This window comes from Trichomycterus rosablanca, chromosome 15 (assembly GCF_030014385.1).
Source record: "Trichomycterus rosablanca isolate fTriRos1 chromosome 15, fTriRos1.hap1, whole genome shotgun sequence".
Classification (NCBI taxonomy): domain Eukaryota; kingdom Metazoa; phylum Chordata; class Actinopteri; order Siluriformes; family Trichomycteridae; genus Trichomycterus; species Trichomycterus rosablanca.
In genome coordinates, this window is record NC_086002.1 from 7,953,682 (window position 1) to 7,967,465 (window position 13,784).

The window sequence follows — 13,784 nt, forward strand, 5'->3', positions numbered from 1 at the left end:
TTATTTTATTCTGGATTGTTTCCCTTTATCTCCCAATCTAGTCATTTTCAATTACCGATTGTGAATTTGCTTCTGCTTGCACATCCCCTGATCTGATCAGGGACTGTTGGATCAGCACACGCCTCGTCAGACATGTCTCCAATCTATCGCGGCTTCTTATCACCTGCCAGTTTTGGGTTCCAAAACGAATCCGTATCACATACAGAGAGCTCAATCTGACCCCCCCTTACAGTTGACGTATGTGCCGGACCTGTTCCAGAGATCACATGTTAAATTGGGAAGAGACGCCGTCCGACATTTCCTATCTCAAATGCGGCCAATTGTGTTTGTGTGGACGCCCAGCCAGGTCAGTTGCTCTCTGCTGAGATTCTATGAGTTTATTCACATAATAATAAAAAAATAAAGTTAGATTTTGAGATTTTGTCAGTTACTTGTGTCAATAGATATAGTCTGACCACAAAAAGCTTAAGTTACTGGTGCTTTCAACCAACTGTTTAATTATAAATAATACGACTGTTGGGAAATACTCTTTGTTTATACTTTAAATTAGAACCATGGCATTCGGAGAAAAATACGGCATGGCAACTACATTTACATTTTCGGCATTTAGCAGACCTTTTATCCAAAGAGACTTACAGTACAGTATTGTCTAAGCAATTGAGGGTTGAGGGCCTTGCTCAAGGGCCCAACAGTGGCAACCTGGCAGTGGTGGGGCTCGAACCAGTGACCTTTAGATTACTAGTCCAGCACCTTAACCACTAGGCTGCAGCTGCCCTAGTAAGCTGCGAAATATGGAGACTGGGTTTGTATTTCAGATGGCAAACCCACATTTCCTATTTCTGGAAATGCTTGTTGTGGCTTCGTAAGATTTAACACGTTCTTCGATTAAAGCCATAAAGTTTTGTTAACCCACTTATTCTTTTCTTTTTAAAATGTTCTGATGTCTCTGAATGGCGAGCACTGCCTGAGTATTTTTATTAGTATATTCTATACAAAATTCTATGTGAAACTATCAGTAGTTTCAGACAATATTGTCAGTAGCGTGTATTATTTCAAGCCTTCCATTCAGTGGCACAGAAAGCGGTTTTGCAATGTATCATTTCAAAGGCCTAAATGTTGCTGTAAGCACCAATGCGCGCGCCCAGCCTTGCAGCGAACAAAGCCCTTTTTTAAAGTTTTAAACAAGCCTTAAACCTTGCTGACATAAGTAATGTTAGTAATATTTTACAAGGTTGCTATAAGCATGAAGTGCGGCACAGTGGCTCAGTGAGTAGAACTGTCGCCTCACACCAAGAAGGTCCTGGGTTCGATCCCCAGGTGGGGCGGTCCAGGTCCTTTCTGTGTGGAGTTTGCATGTTCTCCTCGTGTTTGCGTGGGTTTCCTCCCACAGTCCAAAAAAACATGCAGTCAGGTTAATTGGAGACACGGAATTGCCCTATAGGTGAATGGGTGTGTGTGTGTCTGTGTGGACTTGCGCCCCATCGAGGGTGTTACTGTGTGCCTTGAGCCCATTGATAAGCTGGGATAGGCTATAGCAACCCATCCCCCCCACCCACAACCCTGATTGGATAAGCGTTTAAGAAAGTGAGTGAGTATAAGCATGAAAATTAATGGTTGAACTTTAATTGTTGGTCATTGTAATTATTGGTAAACAACCATCTCTAATTTACAACTTTAAATCCTGTGAACTTTAAAATATGGTTTAAAGCGTCTTTTGCCTAAATGATATATATAAGTGTAAATATATAAGCCTGTCCAAGGTATATCCAACAATCAGAAACCTTCCCTATACGTTACATCCAACAATGTTTACACTGCATTTTTCATACATCTATTCAAGGTCCTTATGATGGTCACTGGATATAATCCAAGCATTTGAGGGTTAATGACCTTGCTCCAAAACCCACCTACTGGTGGTTGGCCTTTCCGATTACCAGTCCAGTCGTTTAACTGCTGAGTTGCCAATGCCCATGTGAACCATGTATTAAAAAAAAAAAACATTTTGTGGCATACAAAACTAAAGTATATGCTGCAGCAAACATTCTTTACACACTACAAGTAGAAGTGAGAACCAGCAGCTATACAGCTATTAGATTTGTTTATCCAGACTACAGGTGTAAATGTGTGTTATAATCTTTTCCTGATTCAATTATGATATAAAAAAGGACCTGGTATAAAGTCTCCCAGCATATAAAACTACAAACACAAAAAAGTGATTAAAATCCCTCTGTTTCCGTCATGGCAGGATGTAAGTGGGGGTCAGATGGGGGTTGGGTTTTTCCAAACCCTCTTCAAATAGCAGAACTCACAGCCAAGAGAACATTGTTCTCCCAAACTGAATGAGCCCTAAGGTTATGTAGCATTACGAATCAACTATGCACCATCGCATCATCTATGCTGATTGTAAAAAAGGATTAAGATGGCACAGAAGAACAGTAGAGCTCTCAGTGTTCCTCTCTCTAGGGTTTAATTAACGGTTGTATGTTCAGTCCACTTCACTCAGCAAGCAACTGGGTTACTATACAAATGGGAGATGTGCTTTTTTTTTATCTTTTAATACTGAGGACAATTAAGGGTTTTTTACCCATTTTCAACTGTTAATGTTCATCTTTATCACTCTGAATCAAAATGAGGGATATTTTCTAATGCTGGTGAACTGAACTTAAAAAGAAGGAAATGACAAACTGAAAACTATTGACTGCTTTTGACTTGCTCTCAGACAAAATTGTGGCTTTTTTAAATACAAAAAAACTGATTTTATTTTACTATTAGTCTTTTCATGCCAAGTCATCACTTTTGGTCATCACAGTGGATTCTGGGCGCATACCTGTCGAATGCCCTTCCTGATAAAACCCTCCCTATTTTATCCTGGCTTGGAGTGAACTGACAAGTACATCTCCCAATGTCTAGGCTGTTCGGCCACCCATGACAATGCCACTTATGTCCGTGTAGATGCCTGATTGGCTGATTGCACCTCTGGGTTTCAAACCTTGGGACTCAACAATAGTGGGCTAGCTTTTTTACCACTGCCCAATATGGTATCTAAATATGATTTATGAGTTCTACTGAATGCCCTAAATACTTACAGGAATAGCATTAGACAAGAAAAATTAGATTAGAAAGACCGTTACTAAACCATACTGAAAACGGTCCTCAATCTCTTGATGGAAATCGGTCTGAAAGAGCACATCTAAAAACCAGAATATTAGAACAGTGCTTGACGAGGACTATGGACTAATATTAGATAAGAACCATGTGTAAACATGGCATAAACAACTAAATAATTAAATAAGAAATTCAGAGTTCACAACATGTTGTTTACACCACTACATAAACATCATGCTGCTCTTTGTTTTGTTGTTTGCACCTTTTTAAGGGCTTGCTACCCATTGTCAGCCAGGAAAAAAGCTAAGCTGATGCACACAATAACACTATTACAAAATCAGGATTGTATACGTACAGCTTATATATACTTATATATACTTTTATACTTATATACTTAAAGCTTAAATTATTATTCCAGACTTTTTTTTTTCAAATTCCTGCACTTCTTTATATTCCAAATCCTCACATTTACACTGGACCTTGCAACTAACACATGCAAATAAACACTGGAGCCACAGCTTGTTTGTACCAGTTTAATGAAAGCCTTGGATGGACATGACTCATAAAAATGAAGTTTTAAGACTGTACTAAGAGAATATATATAAAAATTGAGCAGAAATGAACCCTACAGTTCATATGAATGTGAACAGCAGTGAACTGCACCACATACAGTGCCAAGCAACAAGCAGTGGCTTATTATACAGACAGTGGTGGCGCCAGGAATGTTTTATAGCTGGTGATTTGGGGTAGCTAAACTATCCACAGCAGAGGCACAGAATAAAGTCGCATGAAGCCACTTAACATTCAGGAATCCAGATTATCCTGTTACTTCTATAAATCATTATTTGCCCTATAGATACAAACTAAGAATTTCTGACAACCTGTCCAACAGTTTGGTGATGGAATCTTTATTTTCTGCTCTTACAAACTAATCTAGAGTAGCTACTTCATTTTCTAACAACTACATCATAACAAGGTTATTCATTACCAAATCACTATTTAGTAATTATTTTTTTTAAATCAAATTGTCAAAAAGATTAGTTTCTTTAACACATTTTAGCATGATGCTGAATCTTTTAAACATTCTAGACTAAGTGTTTTAGGACAGTATACTTTAATGTTTAACTAAAATGGTATAATCTGAAGCATAAGCCTAGGTGTTTCATAACAGTGAGGCAGTAGTCAGAAAAGGCGCCATGGCTGTAAGGATAACAGTGACTGTTAGTGAAAAATGACCTCAAATGTACCACACATTGTTTTGTAATTGAAAAAAATAGTTTTGCACTGTCTGCACCCAAAGGTTACACTAAGTGTCTAAAGTTTCATTTTGTAAAACTGTATCTGAAAACATTAATATTTCGTTGTTAAGGACTTTCTATTTTTGAGGCATTAAACTACTATTTAAAACTCAATACACTTGGCACTCATTTGCTTTTACGACTGTTTTTGACATCAGCAAACTACACTGTATCTTGCTTCACTCATATGGTCCTACAGAGTAGGTATTATTTGGGTGGTGGATCATTTTCAGCACTGCAGTAACACTGATATGGTGGTGGTGTGTTAGTGTGTGTTGTGCTGGTATGAGTGGATAAGACACAGCAGCGCTGATGGAGTTTTTGAACACCTTACTGTCACTGCTGGACTGAGAATAGTCCACCAACCAAAAATATCCAGCCAACAGCTCCCCGTGGGCAGCGTCCTGTGACCATTGATGAAGGTCTAGAAGATGACCAACTCAAACAGCAGCAATAGATGTGATATCGTCTCTGACTTTCCATCTACAAGGTGGACCAACTAGGTAGGAGTCTCTAATAGAGTGGACAGTGAGTGGACATGGTATTTAAAAACTCCAGCAGCGCTGCTGTGTCTGATCCACTCATACCAGCACAACACACAAACACACCACCACCATGTCATTGTCACTGCAGTGCTGAGAATCATCCACCACCCAAATAATACCTGCTCTGTGGTGGTCCTGTGGGGGTCCTGACCATTAAAGAACAGGGTAAAAGCAGGTTAAAAAGGTATGTAGAGAAACAGATGGACTCGTCAGTAATTGTAGAACTACAAAGTGCTTCTATATGGTAAGTGGAGCTGATAAAATGGACAGTGAGTGCAGAAACAAGGAGGTGGTTTTAATGTTATGGCTGATCGGTGTATATGACACTGGACAGTACACATCTTACCTGTTAATGCTTATGTGCAAAATAATTTGTAATTTTAAAACAGCCAGACTAGCAAACAGAACGATTTCCAAACCTCCCAAGCAGTGAGGATGTAGGACGTGAATTCTAATTATCATAATTGTGCATTGAAGAACAAGATGATATTTTGGCCTACTGTGTTAAGAATGTAATTGGCAATTGTTCTTTTATTATTGAGAAAGACAAAAAGCTAATAATAAAGATTTCAACAACACAGCAGCTGCTGAACATCACTGCTGAATTATAGCAAACGTGTAAGAGACAGAAGGAACAAAGAAACAATGATGAACATAGTGTGTGTGTTGGGGGGGCAAAGCGAGTGTGTAAGTGGTTGTGTGAGAGAGAGAGATGGTGATGTGACAGGCGGATGTGTAAGTGTAGTTATTTTTTCTGGAAGGATACCAGCAGTTTCATAGCACTGGCAAGCTACAAAAAGCTCTCCATCTGCTATTGTTGTCTAAGCTCGTAGAAGAACAAAGATCTCGCTTTCTTTCGTGCTGTCACACATTGCAAACCAAATTCTACATGAAAAAGCATCTTTGAGCATGATAAGAAAATGACAAATCTCTGACTGTCTGCCTATAAAGAGCTATAAAATCTCTCATTTATTTGTTAGCAAGTTGTTTCTTCTAGGTGTGTTGCTTGGAGTTGACTAGCCCTCTATTCCTACCTTGTATTTTAAAGAAAGTGTGTTGGGTACAATTCACAGGGTGAAAGACAGGGAACACCCCGGACAGGTCGCCAGTTCATCACAGGGCAAACACACATTCACACACACTCATACCCAGGGGGAGTTTAGTATCTCCAATGGACCTGCATGTTTTTGGACTGTGGTAGGAAATTGGACCACCTGGAGGAAACCCACACAGACATTCCACCTGGGAATCAAACCCAGTACCTGTTTGCTGTGAGGCGACAGTGCTACCCTCCAAGCCTCCTTGCTGCCCACTCTATTAAATGAGAATTTGCCCCATTATTGCCCACCTTAGGCTGTATTTTACAGTATGATTTGTCAGTAGGGATGCCAATGATTAACCAGTATGGTGTCTGACTGCATGTTTATATCTGTATGTAATGTTTTTTATGTGGATGTTTTGCATCGTTCCAGTATAAAAAGTAAAATGTTGTTGAAAAGAGCTTTAATAGACAGCACTGCATCCCCATTTTTTCTATTAGCATGTTTAGTTAGCATTTGTAATGTCTTTAAAACCTACATACCGAATGCTGAACTGCTTAGTCGCACAGTTCTACATTACTGCCACATTCACCATTTTCAAGGGTTGTCATTGAATAAAATATAAAGTATATAAAAATAAATAAACACTGGTGTGTTGTATCCTTAACTGCACGTGTGTAAAACTCAAGGCCTGCGGGCGAGAGCTTAAAAGGCGTATGATTGTCTTAAAATACACTAAAATTTTACATAAACTGCATCTCCCACAATGCATGCCGATTTTGTCACCGCATCCAGCCACTAGAAGGCAGAGTTTCCACATGAGGCAGTTTTCCAACAAGTGAAAGAATTTACAAATAATCCCAAAATGTACAAGAGAAAATTGAAGCAGATGGAAGGAAATTTATTGAAAGATGGGGAAGTGAAAACAAGTTTGTGCTTTAGGAAGAAAAAACGGTACGTCATTTGTGTTATGAGGCCGTGTCTGTGCTAAAGGAGTACAATATAAATGTAGATATACATTATAAATATACAGTATAAATTTGGCATTTTGACACCAAACACAGAATTAAGAACAACAAATTGTCCAAGACTTTAAAGGCAGACTGCAATCACAGCAGGCCTTTGAGGGCCACCATAATGCAGATGTGTCTCTCGGTGAAAATGAGTTTGACACCCCTGCTTTACTGGGACACTAAGCTAAAAGAAACTGGAAATATTTCCATCCCTACTTCTGCCCTAAATGTGAGTAATGTTCCCAGTTGGTCAGTGGAACTAAGAGCTCCCATAACATGTAAGTGCAGCATTAACAGGATTGAATAAGTGAGTCAGAATGCTACAGTAATAGTATCTGATAGATGTAATGCTGTATACAGTTACTGTGTTGATGTTTGTATGTACTCTAGGTAGCGTCGTCTCTGTATATCTGACACTGAGACATGGCTCTCAGCATGGTGTTATCAATCCTACATACCACGCATGCCTGTCTACAGTGTGTTTCTGTAGCTAGCTACACAAATACCAGTTTATCAAACATCAGGACTGCAGTAACAGCAGGGGGTAAACCCCCCTTACAAAAAAAAACCCTTAAACGGATGCATGTAAAAGTGAGAGACTGCTGTTTCATTTTTACCCAAAATCCATTTCACTTATCTATGGGATTTATACATACGTATATACACCGATCAACCATAACATTATAACCACCTCCTTGTTTCTACACTCACTGTCCATTTTATCAGCTCCACTTACCATATAGAAGCACTTTGTAGTTCTACAATTACTGACTGTAGTCCATCTGTTTCTCTGCATACTTTGTTAGCCCCCTTTCATGCTGTTTTTTAATAGTCAGGACTCTCCCAGGACCACTACAGAGTAGGTATTATTTGGGTGGTGGATGATTCTCAGCACTGCAGTGACACTGACATGGTGGTGGTGTGTTAGTGTGTGTTGTGCTGGTATGAGTGGATAATATACAGCAGTGCTGCTGGAGTTTTTAAACACCTCACTGTCACTGCTGGACTGAGAATAGTCCATCAACCAAAAATATCCAGCCAACAGTGCCCTGTGGGCAGCGTCCTGTGACCACTGATGAAGGTCCAGAAGATGACCAACTCAAACAGCAGCAATAGATGAGCGATCGTCTCTGACTTTACATCTACAAGGTGGACCAACTAGGCAGGAGTGTCTAATAGAGTGGACAGTGAGTGGACACAGTATTTAAAAACTCCAGCAGCGCTGCTGTGTCTGATCCACTCATGCCAGGACAACACACACTAACACACCACCACCATGTCAGTGTCACTGCAGTGCTGAGAATGATCCACCACCTAAATAATACCTGCTCTGTGGTGGTCCTGTGGGGGTCCTGACCATTGAAAAACAGGATGAAAGCAGGCTAAAAAATTATGTCGAGAAATAGATGGACTACAGTCAGTAATTGTAGAACTACAAAGTGCTTTTATATGATAAGTGGGGCTGATAAAATGTACAGTGAGTGTAGAAACAAGAAGGTGGTTTTAATGTTATGGCTGATCGGTGTATTGTTTGTATTTCCTTTAGAATTGAAAAGAACTGAAGAGTGGTTCAATCAGTGAAAGTGTGGGTCCTGGATGGTGCCATCTTTGATTCACTGGCCTTTCAGGGAATTAAATTTTAAGACAATAACCTCAGTCCCAAATGTCATATGACTCACAGCTGTAGAAAAGCTGATTGCCTTACAGCAACCAAAGACAGAGTAACTCTCCTACGATGCTTTGGCACCACCAACATTTCCAATAAAAATGAGTGACATCACTGATTTTAAAAAAGAAATGTTCAGTCTTATTTAGACTTTTTTAAATATGGAAAAATTAGGCCCATCTTCTATGGTGAGAACATGAAAAGTTAAGCTTTTTGGCAACAAATACTCAATGGGTTTAGTGTTAGGAGTGTTAACAGTGGGCATCAGGTTCTTTTAAGTGTAAAGTATGGTGGAAGCTGTGATACTGACACACAATCTGTGATATTATGTTTTTGTCTCCAAAGCCCCTGAGACACTTATTGGCATTGTAGACTTCATGAAATACCAGAACATTTTAAATCAAAATCTGCTGCCTCTGCCAAGAAACTAAAAATGGTTTGTTGAATCTTTAAGGGAAAAAAATCTAATAAAGTCCAGATCAACATAAAAATGGTTTATTGAACAAAATCAAATTCAAACTTCTCTCATTGCCATCAGTCCCCTGATGTAACCCCATAAAAAACATGTGGTGAGCTAAAATAAAGAGTGCATCCGAGAGGATCTAGGAAACTGGACAATCCGAAGAGCTTCTGTAAAGACCGGTGGTCTTAAATTGCCTGCTCTGTAATCTTCAACTTATAAAGATAAGCTGTAAGTGTATTTTCTATTAAATTTACTTCAATTTAAGGTAACTGACCAAAAGGTGAAATTCTTATTACCATGTTTACTCGTCTTTACCAGGGGTGACAATAATTATGGGAGGGACTGTACATTTAAAGCTAATATTTAAACTTCTTCTCTTTGCCCACATTCACTAACAGATCCATCTTTATAGCAACCAGCAGTGGAAAACAAGCAATCACTTAAAAAATATAAAAACCTAAAAAATATATATATCAGCCAGAACCAAACCAGCCTTCAGAGCAAAAATCAGAAATAGAACATCGAGTGCTCAGAGACGACAGTGTGTCAAACAAAACATTACTGCAATGCTACAGTCTGAACCAAACAACAAACTAAAACATGATGGATTTAATGACTGTTACACTTTGTTACACTAAGTTCCAGAGCAAAAGTTAAACAAGACAAGTCTTTTTAAAATCCTGTGTGCTAAGCTACAGTATATTAGGGTTTGTAAACTCTTGTTCTGGAGGCCCAATGCCCTGCAGAGTCTGAGGATTCTCCTACTTTAAAAAACTTGATTTAGCTCATGAGCTGGGTCAGATGTACTGGAAACCGGTAAAATTTAAATTGGGTCTCCAGGACTAACAATTCAAATTCCAGAACAAAATCTAACAAGTCAAGAGTTTTATAACATAAAGTATGGGAGAAAATTCTCCTGGACATATTAAACATTTAAAGGAACATTTATTTTCATGTTTTACCACCTGTTTATCCTGGTTAGGATCTCGATGGGTTCGGTTTTCCTGGAATCACTGGGTGCAATGCAGTAACACACCCTGGACAGAACACCAATTCATCATGGGACCTCGGCCACCTTCCCTTAGTTACCTAGATAGTATCCTGTCTTTATTGTAAGTTGCTATAAAAATTTATTAATATAAAAAAATATTTGGATAAAAATGGGTCGTCCGGCCCCAACCAAGGTAGGAATACACTCTAGACAAAACATAAATCCACTGCAGGGCATCAGTCACAAATAGCCCCACCTGGGGGTCGAACCCAGGACCTTCTTGCTGTGTGGCGACAGTGCTACCCACCGTGCCGCCCCAGAGCATTTTATAACAATGGTAAAAAAAACATTTTTATTTCATAAATAATACAAGGCACGATTAAGCTTTTTGGAGGGGAAAACCTTAAACACATCCTAGAAAAACCCTGTTCTCAATTTATTTTTAATTAGAAACAGTTCCAACAAACCTTGACCCATTACCCAAAGCTTTTCTGTAACATAGCAAAAAGAAGTGAGGATTCCAGAAACGCAATTTTGTTTTATAAAAGATTATTACATAACCACTCATTTAGATTCTGCAAAAAAATTGCATCATTATCATTAAGTCAGGCTCAGGTGTGCTTTTACCTCAAAAGCCCTCTCTCTGGATAAATGACTATTCAACATGCAAATTCTAATACCACTCTTACACAATTACTTAAAAATAAACCAAAAAAATCTGAAACTTACAGTAAACAGCACAGTCCTCTGTCCTACGAACAAATGGAGAAGCACTTTAGATTTAGAGCAGCACAAAAACCAACAGGCCTTACCACGAAAACTCTGAACCCCGCCTAAAGACTTCTATTTGAGGACATATATAAAAAAAACTATCCATCTTCCATGTTCTCAGTTTTACCACTTCACTACCCACAGATCTCTATTACAGGACTATATTATAGGATACTATTGAAGCCCTATCTATCATCCGAAGACATCAGAAACCCACACGGGTATAAAAATCAATTAGGGACTGCTGACTCTTCTGAGACTCTAATGCGTTCTAAATATATTTACTGCCGTGTAGGAATATATCTTCTCCTAGGATTGCTACCTTGTTGTGGTGGAGAAGAAGCTTGAGTGTACTTATGAATCTGAGAGTGATACCATCTGGAGCCGTGCTCCTGGCAGGGTCATCTTTGACTGTAAGGACAAAGAGGAAATGCCAGGCAGAGTGATCACAACCCCACCCATGGGGAACTAGAACTTTGGGTTTCAGTACAGTTCTTAAAAACTTCTGGTGTGAGTTTTTTACTGCATGACACACGCTGAGTCGACTGCAGGGCTGGAGAGAGATTGGGATGCACAGTCAATTTATTTAATCCCACGGAGCACAAATGAGTACATTTACATTTGCAGCATATAGTGGATGCTTTTATTCAAAATTACTTTCACGCAACAGAGGGTTAAGGGCCTTGCTCAGTAGCAACTTGGTGGTAGTGGGGCTCAACCCGGCAACCTTCTAAGTTCTAGTCCAGTATCTTAACCACTGAGCTACCACTGCCCTAGTCCAAGGACACAGTCCAACAATGTTGGCTTGGACATTACCTACAATAAAAAGGTCCGTGGGCGGCACGGTGGTTCAGTGGGTAGCACTGTCCCCTCACAGCAAGAAGCTCCTGGGTTCACACCCCAAGTGGAGAGGTCTAGGTCCTTTCTGTGTGGAGTTTGCAAGTTCTCCCTGTGCCTGCGTGGGTTTCCTCCAGGAGCTTCAGTTTCCTCCCACAGTCCAAAGACATGCAAGTGAGGTGAATTGGAGACATTAACGACTTGAACTGATGAATCTTGTGTAACCAGTACCTACCTGTCCTGTCATGAATGTAACCAAAGTGTGTAAAACCTGATGTTAAAATTCTAACAAATACATAAGTAGCAAAAGCTCCACTGTACCCACTTTGAGACAGGATGGGCATTGAGAAGTGTACCACTGGCTCATCAAAGTTTGCAACAGAGCGATGCACAAGAGAAAAAGGATGCAATGACCAGAGAGAGAAGATGCAGAGGCAAACGCTAAACATCAGACTTTGAGTCAAGTCTTAATTCACTTGGCAAGTTATCAATATTTAGTAGTTAATTAGAGAGGCTGAACATCAGCGTTTGTTGGTTGTTTGAGACTAAGTGGTCAGGCACTGGATGCTTGAAGACTTTGGATGGACGCACATCAGGAACATGCTGTTCTCAGGCAAAGAGGAGTTGCTGTCTGGGTTCAGAGAAAGGCTGCTAGATGCCTAACATCCTACAACCCAGTGAGTAGCAGCAGTGAGTCATGTCAGGCGCGTTTGCCTCAAAACCAGAAGATATAAATATTATCCAGTGTTTCAAACCAACTACTGACAAACAGAATGAAGAGATTGAACAATTTTACAAGCAGATTGAACGTGTATTTGCAGTGACTCCCAAGCAGAACCTACTTGTGATCTCCGGTGATTTCACACCAGACTGACTGTAGCAGCAGATGAAAGATGTCGTGCTGAAAGCTGCTAAGGAAACACTATAGAGGAACAATAACAAATGCAAGAACTGAATTTCCAATGACACCATCGAATGGGAAAAAAGCGTGAAGCAAAAACAAAAAAAAGGTCCCTACATAAAGTGCATAAAATGCTCAGACAAGATAAATAAGCTGAGGTGGATTCATTATTCAGTGAGCTGGAAGAAATAGTTCCAGATTGTGAAGATGTTCACCAAACCATTCCAGAAAATGAGAAGAAAGTTGTTGAACCAAAGAAGGTGTGTCAAAGGTGGAAAGACTACTGTGAAGAATTGTATGATGGTTTACTTTTACATTTTTGGCATTTAGAAGATGCTTTTATCCAAAGAAACTTAAAGCTGTGATAGTATACAATCTAAGCAATTGAGAGTTAAGGGTCTTGCTCAAGGGCTGGACAGTAGCAGCCTGGTGATGGTGGGGCCTGAATTAGCAACTTTCTGATTACCAGTCCAGTACCTTAACCGCTAAGCTACAGTTGTTAATTAAATACTGAGAAGAGCATTATGTAACAATGGTAAAAACCTCAAACCTCATTTCAAAAATGAAACAGAGCACAATAAATGACTTTGGGGAAAACCATAAACACATCCCACATCCAAAGAGCTTGTTTATAATTTATTTTTAATTAGAAACAGTTCCAACAAACCCTGACCTAAATCATCCAAAGCTTTTCTGTAACATAGCGAAAAGAAGTGAGGTTTCCAGAAATGCAATTATGCCTTATAAAAGACTATTACATAACAGCTCATTTAGATTCTGCTAAAAATTAGCATCATTATTCCACAAGTAAGGTCAGACTCAGGTGTGCTTTTACCTTAAAAGCCCTCTCTCTGGATAAAGTGGTGGTGAAGAGGAGAACATACAGATTGATGTTAAAAAAAACAAAAAACACTAAAACTGGCTTAGCAAAATGCACAGTGCAGATGACAGCATTTGACCTGCTAAGTTTTGGTAGAGAGACAAGATGTCCAAGGGGGGTACTGATTGAAGTTGTGAGAAATTGATGCCCAGTGTTTTCTGGTGTACCTGAACCCACCACAACCCTCACCAGGATTAAGCGGTCAATGAAAATAAAAAAAATATTAGACCTTTTTAAACACTCACTGTCACTGCTGGACTGAGAATAGTCCACC

General features: G+C 39.5%; 1 protein-coding gene across 7 annotated transcripts in view; it reads right to left on the reverse strand.

Moving 5' to 3' along the window:
* Window positions 1-13,784, reverse strand: part of sh3pxd2aa (SH3 and PX domains 2Aa) — a 129,768-nt gene that overhangs the window by 107,367 nt on the left and 8,617 nt on the right. The window lies entirely within an intron of this gene.